The following is a 16,733-nucleotide window of genomic DNA, read 5'->3' on the forward strand; positions in this document are numbered from 1 at the left end:
CACCACCCCCCATGCCTGTCCTGGGCACCTGTGGGGGCTTCCACACTGCCCCCCATCCCTGTCCTGGGCACCTGTGGGGGCTTCCACACTGCCCCCCATCCCTGTCCTGGGCACCTGTGGGGCCTTCCACACTGTCCCCCGTCCCTGTCCTGGGCACCTGTGGGGCCTTCCACACTGTCCCCCGTCCCTGTCCTGGGCACCTGTGGGGCCTTCCACACTGTCCCCCGTCCCTGTCCTGGGCGCCTGTGGGGGCTTCCACACTGTCCCCCGTCCCTGTCCTCCACACCACCCCCCATCGCTGTCCTGGGCACCTGTGAGGGCTTCCACACCATCCACCCCCCCCCGCCCCGGCAACCTGGGCCATAGAATCATGGAGTGGGTTGGATTGGAATGGACCTCAAACCCATCCAGTTCCATGGGCAGGGACACCTCCCACTGGATCAGGGGCTCCAAACCCCATCCAACCTGGCCTGGAACCCCTTCAGGGATGGGGCAGCCACCACTTCTCTGGGCAACCTGTTCCAGGGCCTCCCCACCCTCAGAGGAAAACATTTCTTCCTAAGATCTCATCTCAATCTCCTCTCTTTCAGCTTCAAACCACTGCCCTCGTCCTATCCCTGCTCATCCTGAGAAGAAGTCCCTCCAGAGCTTTCGTGGAACCCTCTTCAGGTACTGGAAGCTGCTCTAAAGCCTCCCTGGAGCCCTCCAGGGATGGGGCAGCCACCACTTCTCTGGACAACCTGTTCCAGGACCTCCCCACCCTCACAGCAAAACATTTCTTCCCAAGATGTCATTGCAATCTCCCCTCTTGCAGGGTCAAACTGTTCCCCCTCTGCCAGGGGCAAGCGGCCCTCACCTTGGTGCCTGTCAGGCTCTGCTCTGCTGGGGGGTGCAGGTGCGCAGCCCCCACCCCTTCTGGTGCCTTCCTGCTTCCCATGGTGGAGCTCCATGAGGATTCTGTCAGTCAATCTGTCTGACTTTTGCTGCACAGCATTGTTAACCCGGTGTTCATCATAGAATCACAGAATGGGTTGGGTTGGAAGGAACCTCAAAGCCCATCCAGTTCCATCCACCTGCCATGGGCAGGGACACCTCCCACTGGATCAGGCTGCTCCAAGCCCCATCCAACCTGGCCTTGAACATCTCCAGGGATGGGGCAGCCACAACTTCTCTGGGCGAGCCATTCTGTGATTTGAGTGGTAATATGAGAGGAAATGGCCAGAAGTTGCATCTGGAGAGGTTTAGGCTGAATATTAGGAGAAATTCTTTTACCAAAAGAGGGGTAAAGCCCTGGCAGAGGCTGCCCAGGGCACCGGTGGAGTCTCCATCCCTGGAGGGCTTCAAAATGTGTGTGACCGTGGCACCTGGGGATGTAGAGTCATAGAATAGTTTGAGTTGGAAGGGAACCTAAAGATCATCCAGTTCCACCCCCTGTGATGGGCAGGGACACTTCTCACTGGCTCAGGCTGCCCAAGGCCCATCCAACGTGGCCTTCAACACCTCCAGGGATGGAGCAGCCACCACTTCCCTGGACAACCTGTGCCAGGGCCTCACCACTCTCATGGGGAAGAAATTCCTCCTCATGTCCAGTCCAACTCTGCCCCTCTCCAGTTTATCCCCATTGCCCCTCGTCCCATCCCCACACGCCTTTGGGAACAGCTCCTCACCACCTTTCTTGGAGCCCCTTCAGGTTTTAGAAGGTCACTCTACGGTCTCATCGGAGCCTTCTCTTCTCCAGGCTGAACAACCCCACCTCTCTCAGCCTGTCCTCGGATGGGAGGTTCTCCAGCCCTCGTATCATCCTTGGAGCCTCCTCTGGACCCATTCCAACAGCTCCATCTCCTTTTTTCTGGTGAGGATTCCAGAACTGGACATCTTCTGGACATTCCAGGACGTGGTTTCATAGGTGCATTGGTGCTGGGCTGAGGGTTGGTCTGGATTCGCTTATATTTCTTTCCCAACCTTGAGGATTCCACCTTCCTCAACGGGACTGGATCCCAGAACCCACCAGTAGTCACCAGTCTCTAGCTGGGCTTGGTGACGCCAGTCACCGCCCTCGTTCCCAGCCCCTTTGCTAGCCGTGGTTCCGTAGGTTTACAGGGCAGATCCAAAACGCCACGGGGCAGTGGGATATTTGGGAGGGATTTGTTACTCTCTTAATATTTCCTATTAGGTGATTAGCACGTTTAAGTGCTGCTGAGCATTAATTCACACTCTCAAAGCACACTCTGCAGCGGTTCCCTGCTGGCAGCTGAGTAGTAACAGCAAATTTACATCCCATAACCACAACCCCCAGAATTATTTAGTGATATTTTTTGCCTCTGTGCCTGATTTAGCACTTTTTGGCACTGAATTCACCTTTCTGTTTCATTGTGGCCTCTAAGTTTCTGTAACCGTTGATTTTCATAATGTAGACGAGGATTTTCCTGGGTGAGGGGAAATGTGCCAAAGCTCTGTCTGTGCCATGGGGTCAGGAGAGAAGGTCATAGAATCGTTTGGTTGGAAAAGACCTTTGAGATCATTGAGTCCAACCGTACCTGTCCACTACTAAACCTGATCCCTGAGCACCTGGTCCACGTGTCTTCTGAGCGCCTCCAGGGATGAAGACTCCACCATCTCCCTGAGCAGCCTCTGCCAGGGCCTGAGAACCCTTTCCATGAAGGAATAGTTCCTAATTTCCAGTCTAAACCTCCCCTGGCACAACTTTAAACTATTTCTTCTCATCCTATAGCTTGTTCCTTGGGAGAAGAACCCAGCACCCACCTCACCACAACGTCCTTTCCGGGAGCTGCAGAGAGCGATGAGGTCTTCCCTCAGCCTCCTCTTCTCCAGGATAAACAACCCCAGGGCTCTCAGCTGCTCCTCATAACCCTTGTTCTCCAACCCCTTCTCCACCTCTGTTCCCTTTTCCGGACACGTTCCAACCCCTCAAGGTCTTTCTTGGAGTGAGGGACCCAAAACTGACCCCAGGATTCGAGGTGTGGCCTCACCAGAGCCAAGTCCAGGGGTATAATTCCTTCCCTGCTCATAGAATCATAGAATTCCTAGGTTGGAAAAGACCTTTGAGATCATCAAGTCCGACTGTATCTTTCCACTATTAAGCACCATAAGCACTTCGTATCCCCATCTTTTAAACACCTCCAGGGATGGGGACTCCACCACCTCCCTGAGCAACCTCCGCCAGGGCCTGAGGACCCTTTCCGTGAAGGAGTTTTTCCTGATGTCCAATCTGAACCTCTCCTGGCACAGCTTGAGGCCATTTCCTCTTGTCCTATCGCCTGTCACTTGGGAGAAGAGACCAACACCTATTTCTCTATAATTCCCTTTCAAGTACCTGAAGACAGTGATGAGGTCTCCCCTCAGCTGCTCCTCACAACCTTTGTTCTCCACACCCTTCCCCACCTCCGTTCCCTTCTCCGGATGCGCTCCAGCCCCTCAAAGTCTTTCTTGGAGTGAGGGACCCAAAACTGAACCAGGATTCGAGGTGTGGCCTCACTAGCGCCAAGTCCAGGGGAACAATCCCTTCTCTTTTCCTGTGGCCACCCCAGGGCTGATCCAAGCCAGGATGCTGGTGGCCTTCTTGGCCACCTGGGCCACCGCTGGCTCATGTTCAGCCACTGTTGACCACCACCTCCAGGTCCTTCTCCTTCAGGCAGCTTTCCAGCCGCTCTTCCCCAAGTCCGGAGCCTCATGTTAGCCTTGCACTGTCTCTGTGAGCGTTAGGGGGCATCAAACGATGCTAATAAATGTCAAGAGCTGAGCAAAGAGAGAGGGAACGCCTGCGTAGTTTATCACGGGGCTCTTCAGAACAAACACTTATCACTGCTGAAGGTGTGTTTAGGAGGGTGAAACCATGGGAGAAGGATATAAGCCCACGGAAGAGAGATCATAGAATCATAGAATCACCGGGTTGGAAAGGACCCACTGGATCATCGAGTCCAACCATTCGTAACAATCCCTAAACCGTGCCCCTCAGCACCTCATCCACCCGTCCCTGATCTCCTGAGGGCCACCACTGGCTCTGGAAAGTCCTTGAGCTGGGGATTACTGGGGCCTGGCAGAACAGTGGTGGGAACCCAAGTACTTGTTTTGGCCCCACTCTTCCCTCACCTTCTTTTCAGGACAACTTGTAGAAGAGGCGGTGAGCTGTATGGGTGTTTGGTTGAGTCATTGCAGCTGTTCTTCTCTCTTTGTTTCTGATGTTTGGCCACGTAATATCTGTAACATTTATCATCCTGTTCTCCATCCCTTCTTCAGGGTGTTTAGGAATATGTTGGCTAAGCCAGGTCCCAACCAGACCCTGAGATATCCCCTCTGCAATCTCTTCTTGGTCGTAGAAACCAATCATTTGTGTCAGCCTTTTGCTTCCTGCCTTTTAACCACTTATTTAGCTGTGAAAGGACTTCCTCTCTTACCCTTTGATGGTTCCATTTCTGTAAAAGCTGAAAGCTTCTTTAAAAGTCCAAATCACTTTGCTTTTGTTTTCCCAGCCTTTCACAGAGCTGGGAATCTGAGTCTGGTCTCAGGGAGTCCAGTAACCAGCTAAGTTACTGCTCTGTGTTGGTGCAGCCAGAGCTTTAATTCCTTCGGCAGCCTTTGAAACAGGCTGGCTCTGTCTCTTGGCCTCCTCCGTTCGCATGGTTTGTCTGCAGAGACCCATTCTGCGGCACAGACGACGGCAAAGGCCGTTCACACACGGATTAAAACCCAGAGATGTTCCTACCTGGGAAGCTCTCTGTAGGGCTGCATTTATATTCTAGCAAATATGCCATTCCCAACCACCTTTTTGTCTGCGGGTCGCATTTCTCTCCCTGCAGCGCTTCCAGCTCCTTCAGGAGCTCCTTCCGAGCTTTAAACGCCTTGGAAATAAAATGTAAAATCCTCTCTTTTTTTTCTCTTTGCAGTGGGAAAGGGACCAAAACCCGTGTGCAAAGTACAGCTGCATGGCTCAAAACACCTCTTGTCCTCCTTAATATATTCCTTCTCACACTGCCTGACTTGTTACCGCGCGAAGGCAGAGAGGATTTTGCTGTGGAAACTGTTGCCCCTTCCCTCCCATCTGCTTTGCGGTGTTTACGACGCAGCAAACCTCAGCTGCATCGCACAGCGGAGCCATATGGCATCCATAGGTAACAATGCTGCTTATAAAGAAGCTCTTCTGCTATGTCAAACCAGTGGGGAAAAAGGAATTTGTGGCCAAAAGTAACAAAAAAAAAACCCCACTGAACAAATCAAACCAATTCATCTTGCGGGGTTTGAGGTAATTCCCAAGCTCACAGCAGGGAAGGATAACTAAAAGCATCAGTTTTCTTGATGTGAGCATCTGGAAAATGATTTTTAGGGCAAAGGCACTTTGATTTACTTTGTTTGAGTCTCCTTTTCGGGCACCTGAAATGCCTGTGTTACTTAATGCTGAGCTATCCAAGATATTCCCATCCCTTGGGATTTTAATACCCGAATGAAATTCCACCGCGGCAAAAGGAGTGACGTGGGAGGGCTTTTTTTTTTGTCTTCGAACAACGCCGTTGTCGCTTGATATAATGCTAAATGCTTTAGTAATGCTTCGAGTCATAAAAGATCATTAGCGCGCGGAGGGCAGGGAAGGTTAATGAGAGAGCAGATGTTGGGCCAAGTCAATGGCCGGGCAAGAAAAGAAATGGGCAAATTGTCCCTTTAACTCAGCTTGTGTCCGGGCGATAAATTCATCCCGCTCAATGCTCCGGCTCTGACATGGCAAAAAGCAGCTGGAAGGAATAATGGATGAGCTGCACCAGGTGCTGGATTTCAGTGGAGAAATGCAAAAAGCCAGGATTTGAAAAGAATTTCGAAGCCAGCGAGGTCGTCCCGGTGGGAGGAGGGAGAGTAGAGCTCCGCGCGAGAGGCAGAGCTGCTCTGCAGAGGCATTTGCTGTGTCTGCTTCTGCTGTTGGCACTGGTTTTCAGGAGGGTCACCCTGCCGTGACCTTGCTCCTCACCCCCCTGCCGTTACCAGCGGCTCTGTTCTCTAGGAAAACTCAAGGAAAAGAGCTTTATTTTCATAGAATCACCAGGTTGGAAAAATCCTCCTGGATCATGGAGTCCAACCATTCCATCTGCCACTAAACCATGGCCCTGAGCACCTCATCTACCCATCTTTTACACCCCTCCAAGGATGGGGGCTCCCCCCGCTCCCTGGACAGCCTCTGTCAGGGTCTGAGGACCTTTCTATGAAAAATTCTTTCCTGACATCCAGTCTGACCCTCCCCTGGTGCAGCTTGAGGCCATTCCCTTGTCCTGTCCTCTGTCACTCTGGAGAAGAGCCCAACACCCTCCTCTCCACACCCTCCTTTCAGGCAGTTGTAGAGAGCAATGAGGTCTCCCCTCAGCCTCCTCTTCTCCAGGGTGAACACCTCCAGGTCTCTCAGCCACTCCTCATAAGACTTGTTCTCCAGCCCCTTCCCCAGCTTCGTTGCTCTTCTCTGGACACACTCCAGAGCTTCAACATCCTTCTTGGAGCGAGGGGCACACAACTGAATCCAGGATTCGAGGTGCAGCCTCACCAGCGCCAAGTCCAAGGGCACCTCCCTGGACCTGCCGGCCATGCCGTTTCTGATCCAAGCCAAGATGCCATTGGCCTTCTTGGCCACCTGGGCCACTGCTGCCTCGTGTTCAGTCACCATCAACCAACCCCTCCAGGTCCTTCTCCTCCGTGCAGCTCTCCAGCCACTCTTCCCCCAGTCTGTAGCCGCACAGGGTTGTTGTGCCCCAAGTGCAGGACCCGGCATTTGGCCTTGTTGAACCTCATCCCGTTGGTCTCAGCCCACCTGTCCAGCTCCAGCTCCTTTGGAGCCTCCCTACCCTCCAGCAGATCCGACACTTCCACCCAGCTTAGTGTCATCTCCAAACTTGCTGAGGGTGCACTCAATGCTTTCATCGAGGTCATTGATGAAGATATTGAAGACTGGACCCAGCACTGAGCCCTGGAGACACCACTTGGGACCGGCCTCCAGCTGGAAGCGTTGGCAACGAGGACATCAGATTTATTTCTCCCCAGCTTGTCTATGCTTTGCGAATGAACAGCAAACACCCAAGCTGCTTATGTCCAACTCCTGGTTTCCAACATTAATGCCTACGGTTGTGTTTGGATCCACTCTTGGCAGGGAGCGGATCTCACCTCCGCCTGCTGGGAGAGGGCGTTAAGTGTTAACACTGCCTGGCAGAAGACCTCTTTGTCTTCCTCCAGGACTGACTCAGAAACAAAGAGGCTAAAATAGTACCCGGCTAAAATAGCAAGCAGCGTTGACTTCCACATTCGTGTCTCCTTAAGCTGGGCAGTGGTTGGGAAAAGATGGAACAGAATTCCACAGGTATTACACCACCTCTAGTTTCTGGTTCCCCAAGACCACGGATCCACCAGGCTGTAGGGAGAGAGCACCAGGGAAATGTTTTCTTGTGAGGGTGAGGAAGCCCTGGATCGGGTTGCCCAGAGAAATTGTGGCTGCCTCATCCCTGGAGATGTTGAAGACCAGGTTGGATGGGGCTTGGAGCAACCTGATCCAGTGGGAGGTGCCCCTGCCCATGGTGGGGTTGGAACTGGATGGGCTTTGAGGTCCTTCCCAACCCAACCCATTCTGTGGTTCTATGAAGAGACGGGGGAAATAAAGATGAATGGAGATGCCTGTGGTCGTGGTAAAACAGGTGGAACACCAGAGCCCAGAGCTGGCTTTAAACACACCTTCAAAAGCCAAGGAGGTGCGACAGCTTCAGTGTGTCCATCTTATAGATTCATAGAATCATGGAAGAGTTTGGCTTGGAGGGGACCTCAAAACTCAAGCAGTTCCATTCCCTTGCCTATGGACACCTCCCACTGGATCAGGTTGCTCCATCCAACGTGGCCTTCAACACCTTCAGGGATGGGGCAGCCACAGCTTCTCTGGACAACCCATGCCAGGGAACAAAGTAAAGAGATCAAATAGATAGGAAGGGCAACGATTTGGAGTCGTTCCCTTTTCAGATCTTACCCTTTGCCCGTCTGTATTCATATTTATCCTTTTGTGTATGTACAGCTATTTAAAACGAAGGAGAAAATGGTGAAGAATTACTCTTCTCTCAGCCTCCTCTTGAAGCTGAAGCCCATAAACCTCTTTTGCACAGATTTGGAAGAGCAGACCTGACATTTCTGATGAGCAAAAAGCAGAATTGCGGGATCACTGAGCATAAGACTGGAGGGACCCGGGGAGGTCGCGGAGATAGAGCAGCACCTGCCGCCAGGCAGAATCGGCTCAACCTAAACTGTTCTTGACAGATGTTTGTCCAACCTGTTCTTAGAAACCCTCGGAGATGATGACTCCGCACCCTCTCTTGGTGTTTCTTCCCAGCGCTTCGTTGTCCCAGCTTCGATGTCGAAGCTGAGCATCCTTTGCCACAATTAACTGTGGGTTTCGTTTGCTGATTGGAGAATAAGTTACGATGTTAGGAAAGCAAGAAATAAAAAGAGGAGTTTGGATTAGATTTTCACCTTTACAATTCACTTTACCTTTTCATAGAATCGTTAGGTTGGAAAAGATCTTTGAGGTCACCGAGTCCAACCATACCTGGCCACTACTAAATCATGTCCCCAAGCACCTCATCTACCCACCTTCTAAACGCCTCCGTGGATGGGACTCCACCACCTCCCTGGGCAGCCTCTGCCAGGGCACGAGAGCCCTTTCAGTGAAGATGTTTTTCCTGATATCCAGCCTGAACCTCCTCTGGTGCCACTTAAGGCCATTCCTTCTTGTCCTATCACCCGTCACTTGGGAGAAGAGACCAACACCCACCTCTCTACACCCTCCTTTCAGGCAGTTGTAGAGAGTGATGAGGTCTCCTCTCAGCCTCCTCTTCTCCAGGCTGAACACCCCCAGGTTCCTCAGGTGCTCCTCAAGACCCTTGTTCTCCAGCCCCTTCCCCAGCTCCGTTCCCTTCTCCAGACACGCTCCGGGACCTCAATGTCTTTCTTATAGTGAGTGGCCCAAAACTGACCTCAGGATTCGAGGTGTGGAAAGCACCATTTCGAAGGAGAATGCCTGCTGGCTCTCCACGAGATATCTCCAGAGTTGAAAATCCAAACCCAAGGGTGCTGTAACTGGCAGGGATCCAACAGCAAAGTCATCTCAGCAGAGAAAGATCCTGAGGATGGCTGTGAGCAAAGATGGGATCAAAGCCGGCAGATCAGTGCTGTCCTTCTCCTCTCCCACCTGCAGGTGGTTGGCCCTCAAAAGTCACAGCTTTCTGCCAGATGCTTTGCCCTTCCCACCTGCCGTCATCTCCTCATTCTTCTGATCCTCTTCGTCTCTGCTCCTTCTTTTCATAGAATCAGAGAATAGTTTGGGTTGGAAGGGACCTCAAAGATCATCCGGTTCCAACCTCTTGCCGTGGGCAGGGACACCTCCCACTGGATCAGGGTCATTGAAGCCCCATCCAAGGTGGCCTTGAACACCTCCAGGGATGGGGCAGCCGTAACTTCCCTGGGCAACCTGTGCCAGGGCCTCACCACTCTCACTGTGAAGAGAGTTTTGCCCCATCCTGCTTTTCTTCTTGCCTCTCTGATCACCCTTTCTGCGGCACTACCTTCTCATCCTCTCGACTCTTGCTTACGGAGCGCTTCCACGGGTTTTTCTTTTTGCTCCTGCTCTCTCCTATTTCTGCTGATCTCATGTCCAACAAACCCTCAGCAACCTGAGGACCATACAGATGACTTCTGTATGGTCTGTATGGTCTTCAGAGATCCACGTCTTCCAGTTCTGGAATCCTCAACGTAAGAAGGAGATGGAGCTGTTGGAATGGGTCCAGAGGAGGCTCCAAGGATGATGCGAGGGCTGGAGCACCTCCCATCCGAGGACAGGCTGAGAGTTGGGGTTGTTCAGCCTGGAGAAGAGAAGGCTCCGAGGAGACCTTAGAGAGATCTTCCAGTGCTGAAGGGGCTCCAGGAAAGCTGTGGAGGGGCTGTTCCCAAAGGTGTGTGGGGATGGGACGAGGGGCAATGGGGATAAACTGGAGAGGGGCAGAGTTAGACTGGACATGAGGAGGAATTTCTTCCCCATGAGAGTGGTGAGGCCCTGGCACAGGTTGCCCAGAGAGGTGGTGGCTGCCCGATCCCTGGAGGTGCTCAAGATCAGGTTGGATGTGGCTTTGAGCAACCTGCTCCAGTGGGAGGTGTCCCTGCCCATGGCAGCGGGTTGGAACTGGATGGGTTTTGAGGTCCCTTCCAACCCAAACTATTCTATGATTCTCCCGTCCACATCTGTATCTCAGGTCACCGTGCAGAACCTCGAGCTCTAAAGCTTCAGAAGCATCTCCTCATCTCCCATATCCTTTCTCTTTTCCACCGTCTGCGCAAAACCCCAGCAAGTTTGCTTCGCCGCGTGCTCATCCCCGCTGTCTGCCACTCCAGCCAGTATTGTCTCACTGTTTCTTTGTGCTCTTCTACCCAACAGATTGTCTCCATCTGCTGTCTCTTGCCTTGCAGTTAAATTGTGATTGCTCTGAAACAAGAACCATATTTTCACGCTGTGTTTTTGGAGCTCCTACTGAAAGGAGATCTTCATTCTCCAAAGTGCTCCTGCAGAATGACTTCTAATTCATTTAATAAATGCTAATTGTTTAGAATCATTAAGGTTGGAAAACATTGGAATGGGTCCAGAGGCGGACACAAAGGTGATCCGAGGGCTGGAGCACCTCGTGTACAAGGACAGGGTGAGAGAGTTGGGATTGTTCAGCCTGGAGAAGACTCTGAGAAGACCTTAGAGCAGCTTCCAGTACTGAAAGGGGCTCCAGGAAAGCTGGAGAGGGGCTCCTGATCGGGGAGTGCAGGGGTAGGACCAGGGGAGTCGTTTGAAGCTGCAAGTGGGGAGATGCAGATGAGATCTTGGGAAGAAATGTTCTCCTGGGAGTGTGGGAAGGCCCTGGCCCAGATTGCCCAGAGAAGCTGTGGCTGCCCCATCCCTGGAGATGTTGAAGGCCACATTGGATGGAGCTTTGAGCAACCTGATCCAGTGGGAGGTGTCCCTGTCCATGGCAGGGGGGTGGAACTGGATGATCTTTAAGGTCCCTTCCCACCCAAACTATTCTATGACTCTAATCTGTGGATGCTGTTTAACAGTCTTTATTGCAGTTGACGCTCTCGTGGTGGAGAGCACAATGTTCTATTTATTGTGGTGGGCATCTGCTTGCAGTTGGCATCTTTAAAGACTGGTTTCATAAAACGGAACAGTGAACCCCTTCAATTCTCAACCTCCTTTGCCAACAGCCTCCCTTCTTCCCTGGGTTCGGACCAACTCTCCCTTTCTCCTCCTCCTCCTGCCGATGTCGTCTTTTCATCTTCCTCCTAATAACGCTCGCTATTTCCATCTCAATTTGCGTCTTGGCTTTTCTGGTGTTTCTCCACATGGTGATGCCACTCTTCTAACTAATTTGACCTAGTTCCCACTTTCCCTCAGCTGTTTTTTCTTGAGCGTGGGGTCAGTGGGGAGCTTGCAACGTGGCCAAGCGGGTTCCTACTACGCTTCCTCTTGGGATGGCTTCTATGTGTGGTGTTCCCATCACTTCTCTGAAGAGCTGCCAGCTCCCTCGACTCCTTTCACCTTTGAACGTGCCTCCCCTGAGATCTTACTCACCAGTTCTCACAGCGCCTCCGTCTCCCTTGTGTTTATTCCCCTTTTCATCCACATCCTTTCGCGAGGGTTGTGAGCTTGGTGGCTCCACGCTCTGCCTTGGCCAACTTGCCGTTGTGTTTCCATTCGGTCTCTGGTGGTTGATCGCCGTCACTGCCTGTGTCCTTCTCTCTTCCTCTCCCAGTAAAACCAGTTAACCCAACCCGTGTGCTGGCCGGCGTGACACAAAGCAACGACGAAGTGGTTAAAGCTGACCTCAGAGCTTCGTTAGCATCAACAAATGTTCTTTCCCACACTGAGCAGAGGACTTTGGTTTTCTCCTCTCTTTTGGTCCAACGCAGAGTCTCTTTAATACTGGATTTCCTCCCTGTTATGGTGAGACTGAGGATAATGGAGTGCTTGGTGTCCCCCATCACTACGTACTGAGATCCCGACGCTTTCTGGCTGTGCAGACAGCAGGTAAGGACTTCTACACGCCAGGAGGCAGCCCAGTGATGGCTGGAGGACCTGAATGTTGCCAAAGATGCTCCCACAAGCTCCCCACAGGACATTTCTCCTCCCAAATCATAGAATCATGGAATGCGTTGGGTTGGAAGGGACTTGAAAGCCCATCCAATCCCACCACAACAGCTCCATATCTCCAACACCCCAGCCTCTGCTCCCATGGGAAACACAGAATCACAAGGTTGGAAAGGACCCATTGGATCATCGAGTCCAACTATTCCTAACACTCCCTAAACCATGTCCCTCAGCACTTCATCAAATTCAAATGGGAAACACAGGATGGACAACCAGATCCCAAAGGAGCAGCATCCCACACCGACGGCATTGAGCACAGCTCGGGGTTGCCCACAGCCCGCCAGGAACCACGGAACTACTGCTCCAACCCCTTCTCCCCTCCTTCTCTCTCCCGTCCGAGGCTCGGCTGGTGAACCAGGACTCGGGCTATTTTGTCTCCGGCAGCCGGAGCTCGTCAAAAGGAAGAAAGGCTCCTTGTCTCGAGGTCGTGGCTCTAATCCTGTTATGTGCCTGCGAGAGAAAAGAAGGCGGTGAAGCAAGGAGGACAGACTCGGTGCCGATGCCAAGTCCCTTCGTGCCTCGCGTCCCGTGCCAGCGCTTTGCTCGGCCACAAAAGCTTCCTCCTATCCCAGCAAACCACCCAAGCATTTAAATTTAATAGCGGTCCACAACCTCGCTGTTCCAAAGTGATTAAGAGGTTGATGAAAGCCCACGTCTTGCTGGCTGCGAGGCACATTCCTCCACAGAGCCCATGAAATCCCTTCCACGGTGGGTGCTTTTCGCCATCCCTCCTGCTTTCCCATGTCAGACGAGCCCAACCCCCTGGGTAATCTTGGTGTCCCCTCCATCCTACGTGTCCCTCACTCCTTTGGTGCTCCGGCAAAGCAGGAGGAGAACCCACAGGCTGGCAAGACGGCATCACCCGGGAGGGAAATTGAGGCACGGTAAGGGACGCTGACCCCCTGAGTGAGGTGGGGCTTGCGGATGGTCGGAGGGAGACGGGGAAGGGAGGTTGTGTCTTCATATGGGGAATGGGAGCACCTTGGGTTGGAGTAGGGTCCGAAGTAGGGGGTGCAACAAGGAGGGGAATTATGGAGATCAGAGTGACATCCCAGAGTGGAGGGACTCTCTTAACATCTTATGAACCAGGAGCATCCTTAGATGTGCTTAAATCCTGGGACCCAATTTTGCCCCTGAATCCCAAGAAGTCCCCACAACCCATGTGGATGAGCAGCTGCAGCTGAGAAAGCTGGGCTGAAGAAGACACCTGTCCTCTTGAGTCCTCCTCAGGTCCATCTCTTAAACAAGGAGTCAACACCGAGGAGTTACCACATGGCTTTGTGGAGAAGACCGTCCCCTATTGCCCTTCGCTGCCCATCTTGACCATGTGCTGGGCTCCTCTGAAAGGACAATGGGTGGTGAAGGACAAGCAGTTCCAGTTGCTTCTTTGTCCAACTGGGAGGTTCCCAAAATGGGCACCTTTATGTTGAACCCGGGCAGGTCTGGGATGGGTGGGTTGTGCCAGGATGGAGGAGCTGTGCCAACCTCACCTCCAAGGTGTCACCATCCATGATGGAGAGGCTGTGCTGTGCCAACCTCACCTCCAAGGAGGCACCATCCATGATGGAGAGGCTGTGCCGTGCCAACCTCACCTCCAAGGAGGCACCATCCATGATGGAGAGGCTATGCTGTGCCAACCTCACCTCCAAGGAGGCACCATCCATGAAGGAGGGGCTGTGCTGTGCCAACCTCACCTCCAAGGAGGCACCATCCATGATGGAGAGGCTGTGCCGTGCCAACCTCACCTCCAAGGAGGCACCATCCATGATGGAGAGGCTGTGCTGTGCCAACCTCACCTCCAAGGATGCACCATCCATGATGGAGAGGCTGTGCCAACCTCACCTCCAAGGAGGCACCATCCATGATGGAGAGGCTGTGCCGTGCCAACCTCACCTCCAAGGTGGCACCATCCATGATGGAGAGGCTGTGCTGTGCCAGCGTCACCTCCAAGGTGGCACCATCCATGATGGAGAGGCTGTGCTGTGCCAACCTCACCTCCAAGGAGGCACCATCCATGATGGAGAGGCTGTGCCGTGCCAACCTCACCTCCAAGGAGGCACCATCCGTGATGGAGAGGCTGTGCCGTGCCAACCTCACCTCCAAGGAGGCACCATCCATGATGGAGAGGCTGTGCCAACCTCACCTCCAAGGAGGCACCATCCATGATGGAAGGACTGTGCCAACCTCACCTTCAAGGTGGCACCATCCATGATGGAGAGGCTGTGCTGTGCCAACCTCACCTCCAAGGAGGCACCATCCATGATGGAGAGGCTATGCTGTGCCAACCTCACCTCCAAGGAGGCACCATCCATGATGGAGAGGCTGTGCCGTGCCAACCTCACCTCCAAGGAGGCACCATCCATGATGGAGAGGCTGTGCCGTGCCAACCTCACCTCCAAGGTGGCACCATCCATGATGGAGAGGCTGTGCCGTGCCAACCTCACCTCCAAGGTGGCACCATCCATGATGGAGAGGCTGTGCCAACCTCACCTCCAAGGATGCACCATCCATGATGGAGAGGCTGTGCTGTGCCAACCTCACCTCCAAGGAGGCACCATCCATGATGGAGAGGCTGTGCCATGCCAACCTCACCTCCAAGGTGACACCATCCATGATGGAGAGGCTGTGCCAACCTCACCTCCAAGGAGGCACCATCCATGATGGAGAGGCTGTGCCGTGCCAACCTCACCTCCAAGGTGACACCATCCATGATGGAGAGGCTGTGCCAACCTCACCTCCAAGGTGGCACCATCCATGATGGAGAGGCTGTGCTGTGCCAACCTCACCTCCAAGGAGGCACCATCCATGATGGAGAGGCTGTGCCATGCCAACCTCACCTCCAAGGAGGCACCATCCATGATGGAGAGGCTGTGCCAACCTCACCTCCAAGGTGTCACCATCCATGATGGAGAGGCTGTGCTGTGCCAACCTCACCTCCAAGGAGGCACCATCCATGATGGAGAGGCTGTGCTGTGCCAACCTCACCTCCAAGGAGGCACCATCCATGATGGAGAGGCTGTGCCAACCTCACCTCCAAGGTGTCACCATCCATGATGGAGAGGCTGTGCTGTGCCAACCTCACCTCCAAGGAGGCACCATCCATGATGGAGAGGCTGTGCTGTGCCAACCTCACCTCCAAGGTGTCACCATCCATGATGGAGAGGCTGTGCTGTGCCAACCTCACCTCCAAGGTGGCACCATCCATGATGGAGAGGCTGTGCTGTGCCAACCTCACCTCCAAGGAGGCACCATCCATGATGGAGAGGCTGTGCTGTGCCAACCTCACCTCCAAGGTGGCACCAGCTGTGATGGAGAAGACCTGCTTGCTGCTGGCCAGCTAAACAGGGATGAGCTTTCTCTGTCTAGTCGAGAGATCAGCATTTTGACAGCTGCTCCTTCGCTGCAAAGGAGATTTTCTTCTCTCCCCAGGGAGCATCCGGCTGGGTCCAAGGCACCATCGGGAAGGATCGGATGGTTTCCAGAGCTCACTATGCAGCTGCACGTTTGCTGGTTGGACTTGCTCTTTGGCTGCCCCATTCCGACCTGACCCATCCCATCCCATCTCATCCCATCCCTTCCCATCCCATCCCATCCCATCTCATCCCATCCCATCCCATCCCATCCCATCCCATCCCATCCCATCCCATCCCATCCCATCCCATCTCATCCCATCCCATCCCATCCCATCCCATCCCATCCCATCCCATCCCATCCTATCCCATCCCATCCCATCCCATCCCATGCCTGGATCCAGCCCTGCCGCCTTGCTCCAGGGGCAGCCGGAGGCATGGGATGACCTCCTCCACCCCTGCAGTGCCCGTTCTCTCCTCGTCCCTGCAGTCCTGCCTGTGTTTCTCACCCACGTCATTCCCGATCCCCTCCATCCTCCTCTTCCTTATACACACCCGGAGCCCTTTCCGTGCCCGTAGCTCCTCATACTCAAGCACAGCTCCTCTTTCTCCCATCACAGCGATCCTCATCCCGCTCCAGCTCCCTTTCCCAGTCCCATGGGAAGCTCCTGCCCATCTTCCACCCATGCCAGGACACCCTACCTTTCCATGACACCTCCTTGGCCATCAGCATCTCCTGTCCACTCAGCCACGCTCCTGCTCCCCCAACACATCGCTCTCCCCCAATCTTGGTCCCAACCCCGGTTCTTTATCCATTCTTTTCCCTGCTCCGTGCTGGAAGGAGAACCTCAACCCCAAAGCCCTGATGGTGCTGACCATCTGCTTCCTCTACTTTGCGTCACCCCACGGCATCGCCTGTTGGTTTCCACCACCGCCCCTCGGGTTTTAAACTCTTTGAGTGAGCTGAGAATTAATTTAGCGCTCATGGAAGGCATTGGGAATGTTGCAAACACGCCGAGCTCCGGCTTTAGATCCAAGGAGATCGTCAGCCGCAGCCCTAACGTGCACTACATTTAATATTCGATGGTGATTAATTGCTTCATTTCCTTCCTCTCGAGGAGCTGAGAGGTTTGGTTTATAGGTGACACCATCTCTGGAAGACATCAGCTCCTGTG

At 53.5% G+C, this 16,733-nt stretch overlaps 1 long non-coding RNA gene across 1 annotated transcript; it reads left to right on the top strand.

Moving 5' to 3' along the window:
• Positions 1-1,731: 1,731 nt before the first annotated feature.
• Positions 1,732-10,566, top strand: LOC128851112 (uncharacterized). Its single transcript, XR_008448366.1, has 3 exons — positions 1,732-1,852; positions 4,905-5,129; positions 10,454-10,566. It is a non-coding gene; the product is annotated as an uncharacterized LOC128851112 (long non-coding RNA).
• The last annotated feature ends 6,167 nt before the right edge of the window (positions 10,567-16,733 follow it).

This window comes from Cuculus canorus, chromosome 2, assembly GCF_017976375.1.
Source record: "Cuculus canorus isolate bCucCan1 chromosome 2, bCucCan1.pri, whole genome shotgun sequence".
Classification (NCBI taxonomy): Eukaryota; Metazoa; Chordata; class Aves; order Cuculiformes; family Cuculidae; genus Cuculus; species Cuculus canorus.